Source organism: Canis aureus, chromosome 24 (assembly GCF_053574225.1).
Source record: "Canis aureus isolate CA01 chromosome 24, VMU_Caureus_v.1.0, whole genome shotgun sequence".
Taxonomy (NCBI): domain Eukaryota; kingdom Metazoa; phylum Chordata; class Mammalia; order Carnivora; family Canidae; genus Canis; species Canis aureus.
The window spans coordinates 7,108,605-7,123,196 of NC_135634.1; the positions used below are offsets into that span (position 1 = coordinate 7,108,605).

General features: G+C 39.0%; 1 long non-coding RNA gene across 4 annotated transcripts in view; it reads right to left on the reverse strand.

The window, feature by feature from the left end:
- Positions 1–14,592, reverse strand: part of LOC144295700 (uncharacterized) — a 153,347-nt gene that overhangs the window by 75,944 nt on the left and 62,811 nt on the right. For all 4 annotated transcript variants that reach the window (XR_013362785.1, XR_013362783.1, XR_013362784.1 and 1 more), the window contains exon 3: positions 92–152. This is a non-coding gene — a long non-coding RNA (uncharacterized LOC144295700). The remainder of the gene's footprint in view (positions 1–91; positions 153–14,592) is intronic.

The following is a 14,592-nucleotide window of genomic DNA, read 5'->3' on the forward strand; positions in this document are numbered from 1 at the left end:
TACATTTCTAAGCTTGTACTTCTTGTTTCTAATTGGCTATTGAATGGATTAATTTAATGTCAAAACATTCAATGTGCCAGTTGCCTTTTACCTGGGGAAGTCTTTCAGTTGGAGCAATGGTGAAAATTATGTAGGTCTTCCTGGCTTTTTGCCTAGAAGAGAACAATTTTCAAATTGAATTCACTTGAAAAAAAAAATCTTCTTATTTGCACAGAAGTTATCGATTGCTACTGTACTTTCAATGATATATGATCAAAAAGTTTCAGTGGCTTCAGTGGGCTTGGGCTTTGCTGTTTAACCATTTCATTCCCAACACATGTGGCTTCTATGCATTCATTAATGCTGACTAACCCTTGAGCTTGATTCTCAATCGTGTTAAGGAAGGTTTTAATGTTTTGAGCTAAATGCAATTTATGTCGAGTCTTTGCTTACTTGGAGTCCTTAATTCACTCAAAATGTATTGAGTGTGTGCAATGTGTCAGGCACTAAATCCGGGAGATGTAAGGACAAGTAAGAAAGAAATTACAGGCCAATGCAAGAGATAGGAAAGAAAACAACCGATTAAAACAGAGGATGATAAGTGTTGTAACTGAGGTCATTTTATAGAGACTTAATCCAGACTGGACAGTTCCCTAAAGAGCATTGCTTTCTTGTTTTGTTTTTACCATATTAACCCTTTTTTGGCAGTTTTTTTTATTAAAGTACATCAATAGACAATATGTTATTAATTTTGGGTGTACAACACATTATTGATTCAATAATCCTAACCAGTTTAAAAATGCAGTTCAGTTCAGAATTGTTAGGTATATTCACATATTGTTTCAAGAAGAGGATAAGTGGCATTATATAATACCTTTTTTTGGATGTCTGTGGAAGCACACACTTGGGTAATATGGGTATATTTGTTTTGAGTGATGCTGTCTCCCTGACTCAGGTGTTTTGTGCCCCCTGGCATTATGTGCTATTGAAAATAACTACTCGAATATAGTAAAAATATTTATTTATTATTTTCCAAATGCATTTAACACTCGTACTTCTATGTCTTTGGTCATGCCTTTCCTCTTTTCTGAAATGCCCTTCCCTTCTTTTCCACATATCCACAACTTTGCTCTGCTTGCCCCTCAAGACTCAAGGAAAGGTCCACCTGAAATCTTTCTTCTATTTTCACATCATCTACTCCAAGGAACTTTACTCCTACTTGACAACCATACCAAATTGTTTGGAATTTAGCATATGTTATCTTGGAATGTTATTCTGATATTAATATATAAATCCAATCTCCCCAACTGAGTTACAAATACCTCAAGGGAAGAGACTATGTTTTAACAATAAGTTACATGTGCTTAGAACCTTAGGCATGCATTTAATATTGAACAATGTAATATGTGCAAGGCATATATTCAACCAGAGGACATGATGACATGGGTCCTGACCTGGAGGACCTCCCTGTCTAGTGCTTTCATTTACTGTATCTCATTTCCTCTTTCACAAAAATTTGTGCAGTAGTTAAGGAAGATATTATTATCCTGATTTTATGACTAAGGATATTGAAACTGAAGAGACTAAGTCAGAAGAGACTGCTGATGTTGGAACTGAGGCCACTACAATTTTTCAAAGAAATGTAGAGTGGAAGGAGTATGGGCTCCTGAAGAGATAGTCCTTTGGATCCCAACCCTTCTACTTGCCGTCTGAGTGGATTTGGAAAAGTTATTTCATAGCTCAGGGTTTCAGTTACCTCATCCGTGTAATCTGGATGATAATGTCTCCTTTACAGAGTTGTTGGAAAGAATAAATCATTAAGAGTAGTATGCAGTGCCTAGTAAGACCTCAGTTAATGATAGCTATTGTTCCTAACCACTGCTACGACGGCCACCACCACTGCCACTACCCTTCCTCACCACTCTCACAACCCTCTTTGCATGTCTTGCATCCCCAGTGCCCAGCACATGGTAGGTACTCATTTACAGTGCTGTTCTTGCTATGTGCACACTTACCTACAAGCAGGGCTGCTATCCCAGCAGTGCATTCAGCACAAGTTCAAGTCTTTACAATTGGTGTCCATTCTGACTGGACCACTGTCTCTTTTGATTGGTTGGTGCCTTTGCTATTTTAGTTGTAAAATATTTTGCAAAGCACTCCAGCCCATAAGTGGGGTACAAATATCGTTTTATTAATATTATCCAGTGTAGGGAGCCCCTTACAACTAATGGCTCTATCTTTCTCCATCAGCCAACACCTGCCACAAAGAAGTATCCCACTCAAAGAATTAATAAGCTAATCCGGTTTCAGAGAATGTTCACAATACTTGGCACATTGCCCATTTAGAGTCACCCTTGTATAGGGATTTTCTGGCTGTGGGATATCAGGGAAATACCTGGAAAGTTGGGTTTAATCAACCACCAGCCATGGAATTGATTTTCTTTTTCTTTTTTTAAGTTTTTTTTTAATTTATTTATGATAGTCACAGAGAGAGAGAGGCAGAGACATAGGCAGAGGGAGAAGCAGGCTCCATGCACCGGGAGCCCGATGTGGGATTTGATCCCAGGTCTACCAGGATCGCGCCCTGGGCCAAAGGCAGGCGCCAAACCACTGTGCCACCCAGGGATCCCTGGAATTGATTTTCTTATCACTCTGGCTCAGGAATTTCTATTTGGTTATATTTCTGACAGGTCAGACATTTCCTAATGTCATTTAATTTAATTTATGATCCTTGCTCAATAATCATGACTCCAGGCTAATGATGCTTTGAAAAGAACCACAGTATAGCAAGTGGGCCTTTCAGAAGTGTCAGACAGAGCTGCTTTTCAGGTCTCAGGGCATTTTCCACAGTACCCTCAGCCTTAATACTATCAGAAGAGGTGGGTGAAGAGGAACCTCATTAAACATCTGGAGGCTATGAAGACATAAAACCACTGAGCCAGATGGGACCATACCGGCATCAACATGGCCCTTTGGAGGCAGCCCATGTATGCCAATGGCTTAAGTGTAAATGCACACAGAGGCTTTTTAAACTGCCTCTGCCTCAAGTGCCAGGGAACAGGTTCCTGGCAATAGCAGCTTCTCTGAATCTCATTGCAGCATTGTTCTGACAAAGGAAGTATTGTCAAAATCCAAGCTGGGAGCCTGTGCTGCTTGGGGGAGCAGTAACAGAGATTAAAGGGCATGAAATGCAAGTGTGCACTTGTAATGAAATTGCCCTTACTTACGGCCTGGTTGGTACTCATGATTGCCATGGTATGCCTCTGTGATCAGTCTCAGCATAATGAAAAATAGCAACAAACCTTAGCTTTTCAGATGGCTTATATCAGGAGTAGATAGAAGTGTTTTCAAGGCTGAGGGGGTAATGAAGAGGAATCCACGATGCATAGAATAGCAATTGATGCTTACTCATGGATGCAGGAGGAGTCTCTGGGTGAGAAATATATTAGCTGGAGGACTTCCTACACACAGGTCTTAGTGATTTAATGTCTCTGCCTAAATGTCAACATCAGACTGTGTTTCTGACTATCCCAGCCTCCTCAGAGATTGCATCATTTTCTTTGAGAACTAAGATTGCTTTACTGCAGGTGAGAGTCAAGAAAGGTACATCTTTTCTAGAATAGAATTTGACCACACACACACGTACACACACACACACTCCATGAAATAGGGGTTCCACTTGGAAGTATTTATGTTAAGGAAATTCTCATGTGTGTTGCAAAGATTTAATTATAAAGCTGTTCATTGCAGTACTTTGTATTTTTTAAGAGAAAAACCACAGACTGCCCAGATGTCTAGCAATAAGAAATTGGTTGCATAAATCACAGCACTTCTACAAAATGGAAAGCATATAGTAAGAGAAATACGTATAGAGAAAGTTTAAGGACAGGAAAATTGTTTCCAATATACTAAAAATATATGTACATATACAATAACTGATAAGAATATACATAAAATGCTAATAGTGATTTTTTGGGGGTAGTGGGTTTTGGTTGCTTGTTTTATTCTTTTTTGCTTAATTATATAAGAAAATGCATGATTTTTATAATAAGAATTGCCTTTCTGTTTCTTTACAAAACAAGAGAAAAATAATAACTACAAAAATAGGTGCATGAGTCAGTTGTGAACATATCTAATTATAGCTGGTTAGAGCTAAATACTTATATGTATAGGTGACTATGATTTCATGTTAATTTGTGGTATACATTTAAATTTTAATCTGAGGTCGCTATTTTTCTTAGGCCGTATGCAGACAAAAATTTGTCAGAACCACATAAGAATGCTGTCCATATATGGAGTTTTTTGTTATCATTCACACTCCCACCATATGGATAACTCAACATGTCCCAAACACACTCCTATTTTCCCATCTTGCATGTGTTGCATCCCATTGGAATATCTTCTCTCATTCATCCTTGGAAACCCTATCCATTCATCAAGGCCCAGTTCAGCTCTACTTTGTGAGGTTTGCTCTAATTATCCTCTTTCAGGAATAGATTCTAGCTCTTCATCTTTGTAAGCTTTTGACATTTCACAGTATGGGTTGTGTACATATCTTATACTCACTAATAGATTGTATGCTTACAGAGGACAGAGTCTTTACTCATCTTTGTATGCTCTAAGGGTGGGAGGTATTGGGATGCCTGGGTGGCTCAGTGGTTCAGCATCTGCCCTTGGCTCAGGGTGTGATCCCACAGTCCGGGGGTCAAGTCCCACTTCAGGCTCCCTTATGGAACCTGCTTCTCCCTCTGCCTATGTCTCTGCTTCTCTCTGTGTGTCTCTCATGAATAAATGAATAAAATCTTTTGAAAAATAAAAATAAAAGTGGGAGGTATTGACAAAAAATAGTTACTAAAATATTCACTGAATATATAAATGAATTAACCCCATTTTCAGAATATAGAGATACAGAAGACACACATAAGTCTGATTTGCTTGAAAGTCTGACCAATCTAGCATTGATCAGAAAGTGAAACCAAAATGAAAGGTAGATTCCTGGCTATTTTGTGATTTTAAAAAATATTCTCATGTTTAATTAGCACTCACTTTTTGAAACAGGTCTTAAGATAATACATAGCTCAAGGAGTATTTATGTAAAACAGACATGCAAGGGATACACTCTGAAGTATTATAACCACCACAGTTTATAAGCCTTTCCAGGAGAATCTTATCCCTTGGGACTCACAATGACAAGGGTGAGGAATTTGGTAGCTGGAAATGGCTGTCTTCTGACACTTGCTGCTGAGCCATCTTTCCACTCCCCCAAAGTGATATTGTTAAGATCCACTCTGAGAGCTTCCGAAATGACATCTTGGTTTGAAAGCACTTTGCAAGTCATAAAGGGCAAGGCAAATGTTAGTCATAATTATTACTATTCAGAGAAGTCTTTTGCAAAATGCTTGTGGCATGAATCTTCCTGTTTGAGAAGGGGAGTCTGCTATGCCTGAATTGGTGCTGCCTTGGTTATTTTCCTTTGGTTATTCAAGAACTTACTTTAGGCAACTGCCCTCTGTGGAAAAGGACTTGTTTTGTAAATGTCAACGATTCAAAAACATTTCTAAGGGGGATTCTCACCACATACAAATCCGAGGCTCAGCCACAATATTCTGACACTTGATGCCAACACTCAAGTCCACTTCCACATTGGGACTTCCACTCTGACTTATATTTCAAAAAGTATTTCCAAATGATGAGCTGATACCTTTTACAGAGTCCTCATTTGCTTCTCAGGATAAAAAAGACTGATTAGAGTCTGCAATTGGCAAACTTTTTACTAGCTATGTTTGCATTTGCTCATACTATTGTTTAGAATGGATTCAAATATGGTTCCATTTGTAGACAGTTCATAAATAGTTGGTTCTAAGTTTAGCCTTAATCCCTTGGGAATGAGTTCTGTTTATGGTTCACAATGTGACTTCCTAGTTTGAAAAAGAAAAAAAGAATGAGCAAATCCTCTAAGACTTAGAGAAAGTACTTTCTATTTTGTGAGCTTTCTTAAAAACTCTACAAGTGTGATTAAGCTGCCTGTTTCCCAGCATGATGCTTTGATGAAAAACTAGGTGTCTATGTACAGACCAGCTAACTTTAGGGGGTCCCCACAACTTCCAGTCTTGAAACTATTGTATATCTCTGTGGGTTGTATGTAACTGATAGCAATGAAAATTATTCTTGTCCATTGCGATACAAATTAAAAGGTAGAAATAAAATTGATTTCTTCCCCCCTCCTTCTATAAGTCAATTTTACAACTGTTCATAAATTCATTTCAGCATTACTTATTGCTAGTATAGACATGTTACTCCGAATTGACCTTTGAATTGGTTGTAACTTCTCACTAGGTTTCTCATTAATTAATAAATTAAAATTTTTGACATGAGATTGACATGAGAAATGTTGACATTTATAGGATTTTAAAGATATTCCTTAGGGTCCAACATTTATTTCTTCTTTTCCTTTTATCCTTAGGTTATCCGGGGACCAACAAATTCTCCATTTCACCATAATAGTCCCTCTGTAGCTAAAGAGATCACTATCTTCTGAGATCATTCATTAATTCATTTAATAAATATTGAACATTCATTTATTTCCAGGCATTGATGCAATGCTGTAGAGAGAGGAGATGGTAAGCAAGCAAGAGTGGAAACAGGGAGACCACACAGGAGTCTATTATAACAATTCCAGTGGTAGATGAGGGAGCATGAGCCAAGATTAATGCACACTGACTATAAACAGATGAACACCTTAAAGGAAAAGCTAATAGGATTTACTGATGGAGTACATGAGAGGTATAAAGGAAAGAGGGAAGCCAAGGAAGTACCTAGGCTTTGACATGATTAGTAGAGTAAGTGGTGGTGCCATTTTCTGGAAATTGGGAAGACTGGGGACAGGGGTTGAACTAAAACGTTCATTCCACCAACTGCTGAGAGTGTGGACAACTGATAGCTTGCAACCTGGTTCTCCCTGTTGATGATTGACCTTCTCCAACCAAGACCACACCCACTTTGTTATCATTGACTAACTGACATGCAGATAAGCCCTGACCCCATTAGCCCAATTTGATATAATTCTTGACAGGCTTCCCAGCTCTGGGGCTCCTTTTGGAATAATCTGAGACTTTCGTTATAATGGCAACTCCTCCCTCTGCCTAATCTCACTTTCCCAAAGGTGTGGATCCTGAGGGTAATAAATTTCTTGCTTGCAAACCTCTAGCAACTAACCTCCAATAGGAAGCTAGAATTCAAAAACAGGAGTTCTCTCATGCATCATCTTCCACAATCCTGTAAAAGGTTATCTACAACAGAGATTTGTTAGTGGATCCTGCAAGCTTATCCTCACCTCATTCCACTCCTCCCTACCCACCCCCCCAAAAATCAGTAGCTATTGCCCATTACCAGTTTGCCCATTACCAGTTTCCTTCAAGACCTTTCACAGTCTCGCCACCATTCTTCTCTCTCCAACTTGTTGTAACCTTCCACCACAACCTGTTTTTAATTCCACCTAATCACTGTTTCCTGGAAATTCTATGTTTTTACAACTTTGACCTTCTATCAAAGTGCCTGGTAACTCTTCATTCATGTTCTTCTTTCAGTGGTAAAACTATCCATACTACAAAATGTGGTTCAAAACCATACTTCAAAATCTATCAGTTTTTCATGAAATCTCCGAATTTCCCCAAGGGAACATATCTTTTCTCTGTGCTATTTTGTTGTTCATGTGTCTGTTATGCCAATTACACCGTGAGCTTCCCAGAGGGAGAGAATGTGGGTCCAGTACAGTTACAAGAGCTTAAGAGGATTAAGACTCCATCTTCCTTTTTTTTTTTTTTTTAAGATTTTATTTATTTATTCATGAGAAACACACAGAGAGAGAGAGAGAGGCAGAGACACAGGCAGAGGGAGAAGCAGGCTCCATGCAGGGAGCCCAACATGGGACTCGATCCCCGGTCTTCAGGATCAGGCCTTGGGCTGAAGGCAGCGCTAAACCGCTGAGCCACCAGGGCTGCCCAAGACTCCATCTTCCTGATCTTCACTTGAACTGCCTTAAGTCACCCATTCTCTGTCCTTATGTTTCTAACAGAAATAAAGTGAATGTCCTTTGTTTTCCATTTGGTCTTTGGCTCATACTCACTTCATCTTTCCCTACTCTGGAGTAGGCAAGAGAATGCCAGAAGGAACATCATGCATGTTCTCTTCTTCTTTACCCAGACCTGTAGAGCCTAGATCTAGCTCTGAGAAGCTCCAGTAATTTTATTCCTTTCTCTTGGTCCACCCTGGCCCCTTTTTATTTCTCAGGAAAACCACACCTAGCCCCAGACATTGCTAGCTGAAATGTAATTTTAAAACATAAGTATGAAAAATAAATAAATGAATAAAACATAAGTATGTTGAAGAAGTATACCTGAGTCTCATCTGCCTATTTCTTCCCCATTCTGCCCTATCCCCAAGAATATATATCCCTTTCGGGTCTTGTAAATGTTTTATTCCTTAATTCCTAATTTGGTGACACTTGTAAAAAGATGAAATGCTTGATGACATCTTTCTCTACTACTTTCTCTACTTTCTACATCTTTCTCTACTTCCCTACTCTCTACTATTTTCTTCCTTCACTCTTTCATTTATAGAGGATCCTCTCTGCCTTGACTCTTTGGTGGGACCTTGTGTTACCATCTTCATTGGTAACTTCCAAAGAAATCTGGAGTAAATATAGAAGACTACATATGTGGTTAACTCTGGGGCTCAAAAAATGCTTATTCATGAGAGAAGCAGTGGAAGGAAGGGAAGAATGGAAGAAGAGAAAGAGCAGTCTAACTCAGAGACCCATTTTTGCTGCACTTCTTACTAGAAGGTGTAAGAACATCCTATGCACCCTGTACATCTTGTGCATACAGAATAGAGTTGCTCAATATTCTGAGGAAAATGTAAAGGAATGAACATAAGAAGTTTGTATTTTCAGATATTTATTCATACAACTGTAATATCAAGTCATATCTTAAAAGTGGCCTCAGGGGGGGAAATACTTTTTCTCAGAAAGATTTATTTTAAGGTGATCAGGTTACTTTAGACTTTCTTAAAAATTCTGAATCCATGAAAGTTGATTGTGATGGTAGAATTATGTGCTTCCTTTACAAAGACCCAAATCTATTGAACTTAAGGTTAAATGGAAAATTAGTTCCTCAGAATTTTCTTACCCTTTTAAAAATATACAATGTTTCCATGCCCTTTTGATGAAAAGTGTCAGTGGCATAAAATATTAAGGGAACAAAATATCTAATAAAGCTCATTAAAATTTAAAATCCACTAGTTCAGAACTTATGATAATTCTGACAACGGCTAAGTTGATGTTTTCTTTCCATTCCCTATGATAATAAAGTATTCTGAATCTGTTATATATATGTTCAAGTAGATATGAAGGGAAAATAGTTCACTCATTAAAGGAAGAAACTTGTGAAGTATTGTGGTAGCCTCTCTTCACTGGCAAACAATATTTTAATTATTTTTAAACTTAATGAATAAAGTTGGGTGGGGACCTTTATATTGTTTTATGTGGCTAATTTAGATTCTCAGCAGGTGTGGTGGAGTGGAAACGCTCCCATAAGTGCTATCAGTGTGATATGTGACAACACGTCTCACTTTGGGGCTTGTCTGCCCTCCCTCCTATCCTGGGTTGCTGTGAGAAGCAGAAGAGCTGCTCTCTTTGAAGGTTGCCCCTCCACCTTCACCAGACCTACTCTGTCTGGAAAAGAAGGGGCTGAGTTTATTGATCTTGTTATTTTCAGCATCTCTCACATAGTAAGCACTAAACATGTAAGCCATGGATATGTAATTAAATATGCGTATTTTCTTGTGGAATAGCCTTCTTTTTTTCTATTTTCTACTCCTGCATTCTACCTCCACCTCCCTCCACCCCAGTCTAAATGTATCTTGCGTTCAGCACAGTTCTGTGATTAGAATCAGTTGCTTACTGTGAACAAAGGACTTCATTGCTAGCAGGTGTCTATGAATAGCCTTAAGAAATATTTCTTATCCTAAATGTATTTCTTGATCTAATGCAATTTAATGAAATGAAAGCTTTTACGGGCAAACTACTCCCTCTGCTGCCACCATGTCCAGATGTGGGGGTCACTGGATGACCCGATCCATGACCACATGAACCGAGTGTCTACACTGCTTGCTGCTGCCCAGCCCTCAGTGGTCTTAGAAACCACCATTGCTGCAGCAAGTCAAGGGGGGAGGGGGCCAGAGTTGGGCAGTGAATCATGTCAGGAAATGGCCCACTCCTTGGTTCATCTCCACCTACTCTCACCTCTTCTGCACAGAAAATTCACATGCCCCTCCGTACTGCATGCTCACCCTGTTTCCCTGATGTTCACCGAAGCCCCAGTATAATGCCAGACACTGAACAGATCAAGAAAACCCGCTTCTTTGAAGAAATGCTCTGAGAAGGAGTTCTCATCTGCCTGTCTTCCCATAGCCATGACAGACTGCAGGCTGAGGACCATTTTCTGACAGACCCCCATACATCTCTGTTCTCTGAGTATTTTGTCTGCAGTGAGCAAGTGTGTTTGAAACACATTACAAAATGTGATCACAAAGGGCATCTGGGTAGGTCAGTTTGGTAGGTGTCTGATTCTTGATCCAGGCTCAGGTCATGATCTCAGGGTCTTGGGATGGAGCCTTTCATCAGGCTTCACACTCAGTAGGAGTCTGCTGGAGATTCTCTCTCTCTTTCTGCCCCCCACCACACACTCTCTCTCAAATAAATACATTTTTTAAAAAAAAAGAAATGTTATCACATGTAGTCAAATTTTCTTGCTTTGGAGGAGAAGGGGATGCAGGGTTGTGTCTTTCCATTTTTCAACCCAGAGTTGAAAATGACTCTGTTACCAGGAGGAGACTGAGGAGAAGGAAAAATGAGGACTTATAGACAACCCTGAACACTGCGGAGAATCAATAAATATTGACAGGCAAGGGAGAGCGGTTTTGCCAACCTCAACTAATACCTGCTAATAACACCACACAGCAATTTGCCACCAGCCTGGGAACTCTGGCCTTCCGTTCCCCAGGAGAATCTCAGTGGCCCCTCCCAGCAGCCCTTGAAGAAACAGCATTGAGTTGTAGGTTTCTGAGAGAGGATAAAGTGCTTGGAGGATGAGAGCACTTCTGATTTCCTAACAATTAAAACTGCATCGTTGTAGGCTTCTGTTAGAAACATAGCAACCTCCAGGTGCCTTGTATGGCTTTTTGAGACTCTGGCCATACATTCCTTAGACCACACTAATGCATGCACAACACATTGGCCTGGGGGATCGTATAATGTTTGGTCTATTTCACAGGTCTTTCCAAGATGTTTATGCCAGAACTAGAAGAATCCAATGAAACATGACTTTGAAAATTACTAGCTGGTTTGAGGGAGGATAAACAGATCATAAGGGCTTAGGTGAGGTTGTCCATGTTTCCTGTTAAATTGCCTAGTAGGTTTTTTTTCATATTTTGAGAGAGATTAGAGAGAGATAAATCAAAATGTAATAACAGTATGCAGAGTTACAGCTCTGAGGTTTTATATATTGCCCAAGGCAAGTTTCAAAATCCTGTTTATGTGTGGCTAGACCAGGATTCGTACCTGAATCTCAGGATACTTTCTATCTGGTCCTTTTACCTGTGACTCCATATCAGAACTTCTCTCCAGATACCATGGAAAATACTCCCTATATTGCAGGTTCCATTTTTTTCTAGTATGTAAACATTATCCTACCTGATATATCAGCAAATCAATGACCCAAATATTGATTGAGCTGATCCCAATTGTGTGTGAATCACAGGGTCAAGCTCTGTGAGGAAAGAAACGAGTTTTGTAAGACAGAGGCTCTTCTTCCAGGCAAATGGTCACAAGTTAATAATAATAGGTATTATTTATTGTAATCTGCTGTGGACCAGACATTTCACATTCATTATCTCATTTAATCATTTAATCTTCCCAGGAGTGTGTGTGTGTGTGTGTGTGTGTGTGTGTGATTTACGCTATTTTATTGGATTAAAAATCACAGGCAATGCCTCTGATCTTGCTTAAATATAGCCATGCCCTATGAATCTCATATTTAAAGATTAAATTATTAAAATAAGTACAATTACAGTGGTGAGTAAAAATGAGTACAGTGGTGAGTATAATAGGGCCAATTTCTACTTCATTTGACAGCTGTAGAAACTGTGACTCTGAAAACTTAAGAAATAAAAGAATCCCTATTGAAATCTATGACTTCTTTGAGTCTAAATTTGAGTGTTTTCCTTTATCCTTCATTGTTTCCTTGTTCTTATTTGGGATACAACATAAATTCTTGAGAATTTAAATAAAAATAGAAAATTTAATATTACATCAAGTAAATTAAGGACATGCTACAGGTAAGACAACAGAAAATGAATTCCCAAAGTGTAGTTCAAATTATGCCCTCTCTTTTGAGAGACAGCCTAGTAAGCTTGAACTGGGCCCTGAGGGGGTGGGTAAAATTTGGATACCTGGAAAGCAGTGGTGGAGGCCAATATTTTCAGGTTTCCCTTTTTTTTTTTTTTAACTAATGTAATATTTGATGTCTTTTATGCATAACAAAGTATCCATAAGTGGGATGAATCTCTGGGAATTCCTTATAATACTCAAGCAAAGACAAATCAATCAATAAGCTGGGGGATAGATCCAACAATGTTGGCAAAATGATATTGAAGGTTGAATATTATGGTTGAAATTATGCAGTGGATTACTGGGAGATCATTTTTCTAGCCTCTCTTCCTCTAGTGAATGTTTGAAAAGTTCCACGTGAAAACCTTCATAATGAAAGTATAATGGTTGCACCATTTGCACAATCAAGGAACTCCATCTTCAAAGATCTGTGATACAAACCCACCCTGAACTCTTTTAATGGCTCAACCTTTTTAAAATGAGAACCACCAGGTGTGCCTGGGTGACTCAGTCAGTTGAGTGTTGGACTCTGGGTTTCAACTCAGGTCATGATCTCAAGGTCATGAGATCGAGCCCCACATTGTGGAGCCTGCTTAAGATTCTCGCTCTCCCTTTCCCTCTGCCCCTTTCCCTTCCTCTTTCTCTCTTTCTCTCTCAAATAAATAATCTTTAAAAAATGAAACAAAACAAAATAAAATGATAACCACCAGCCACAGGAAAACAGGAACATCTTTATGAAAATATAATGTAAAGTTTAACTACAGCATGGTTATTTGAGTGAAATAAATCTGAGAAGGAAGACAGAATTCAGATACTAAAAGATTGATTGCATTGCTCAAAAGCATAATTCCTGATTTAGAGACAGGGGCAGATGATATTGACTGAGACATAAGTCTCAATTAGTCCTGTATTTAGCTGGCCCTCTTCCTCTGCTGCCTTATTTCTTCTATGCCAAGTGAGTTGCTTATCCTGTTTTACCACCTCATCTGAGAACATAATTCTTATTTCAGTTTTTTAAAAATTATTTTTATTTCCATTCATAAATGAAACATTTCACAGTATTAGGATCCCCATTACTTTCCTGCCTGTTTACTTTATTCCCCTTAATTGGAAGTTTCAAATGGTTTACACTTTTGTTAGTGTCTTGGTTAGACCCATACTTCATAAGATATTTCTTTTGCCTCTCCTGGAACTAGACTGCCAAAGGGACTTGTATCAGAATTGGCCTGTGTGGGAAATTTTTCAGTTAGTTCATTATCCCAAGATTTTGCAAAGCAGAATCTGTGAAAACTCATGGGCCAAATAGTATCAGCTCATCTGTGTAGTGAGGAATGTTGTTAAATTCATTGATAAACATACAATTGGGTGAAAAGAATGCTCTAGAGTTTTAGGATTTAACAATAGTTCAGGGGCACCTGAGTGGTTCAGTCAGCTAAGCATCTGACCTCAGCTCAGGTCATGATCCCAGGGTCCTGGGATGGAGCCCTGTGTCTGGCTCCCTGCTCAGCAGAGAGTCTGCTTCTGCCCCTCCCCCTGCTCATGCTCTCTCTTTCTCTCTCTCTCTCTCTCTCTCTCAAATAAATAAATAAAATCTTTAACCCCCCCCCAAAAAAAAACCCAAACAACTGTTCATTATTTTGCCATAATATCATGTGTCCAAACGCTACAACTCAGTTTAGAAACAGCAACTCATTTTGTCTAATTCATTCTGTGAACTACGAAGTTAATTAGTCGGGTTTATTTAGCTGTAAAAAACAGAATCTCTCCCAAGTTACCTCAAGGGACAGGGCATCTATATAAGGGATGCATGTGATTTGAAATTGAAACTAAAATGGTATCAGGTCTGGGCCTGGCCTCTCTCTCATGGCATTTCAGTTTTTCTCTATGCATTTGCTTGCTCCACATGCCTCTCTGCCAAAAAGCTTTTTCTGGCCATGTTGTCAGCATCAAGATACAAAATTAGTAATAGCTAATCCTTATTGAGCATATTCTTTGTGTCAGGCACTGTTCTAAGCATTGCACATGCATTAACTTATTTGATCCTTGCCAGAACTGCCACTGAGCTTTGACCTGTATGTGAATTGGTCTTACAGTAAGCCAGAGTCAACCATATAGCGTATTTTCATCATTCATTTCACTAGTAACTAGCTTAGCCCTTCTATTTCCCA